The following is a 715-nucleotide window of genomic DNA, read 5'->3' on the forward strand; positions in this document are numbered from 1 at the left end:
TGTGAGCCAGCGTGCCCAGCCTCAAAAGTTCATCTGTGAGCCATGTTTAGAAGGTAGATAAAAAAATTTGACTAAACACAGTTGAGAATCTATAAATTGTTTAAACTTCAGGTCTGTTGAGAACCTTTGAGATCCATTATTTTCGGAATGTTTTCTACCAGAGAAACAGGACAATGACTTGCAAATATTGGTTTTCGGTATTTACTCTATAGCTCAAGCAAACAAACTTTTTTGCACTTAAAATACAAATATTACCTACCTTGATTTGAGTGTTCTTGTTCTCTCTTAAATTTCATTTCCCAAAAATGATGGCAAAAGTACTGTTTGTTTTAACTTGACCCATCTTTTGCAACCCAGCTTAATCATTTCACAGACTCCCTTTTGAAATAAATGGGCTAGATGATCAGACAATAGTGGCAAATATTTGTCATTTCAATGACATATGCAACAGATACCTTTAGTGAAATTGGTATATCAAATTTCCCTTTGTGCTCCTTTTTTTCCCTGGTGAATTCAGCATTAAAGTGTAAATATTTTTAGTGTATTATTTATTAATTCAAGCAAAGAATGCCAATGTGACCATACATATCTCATTTATATATCGTAAATATCTCATTATAGAAATATGTTTAGATACATTTGTTTTATTATTTTAAAGAAGAGCACATATTATATATTAAGGTAAAAATAGTACTAAAAAAAAGAAGGTAGGCCA

This window comes from Mandrillus leucophaeus, unplaced genomic scaffold, assembly GCF_000951045.1.
Source record: "Mandrillus leucophaeus isolate KB7577 unplaced genomic scaffold, Mleu.le_1.0 Scaffold354, whole genome shotgun sequence".
NCBI lineage: Eukaryota > Metazoa > Chordata > Mammalia > Primates > Cercopithecidae > Mandrillus > Mandrillus leucophaeus.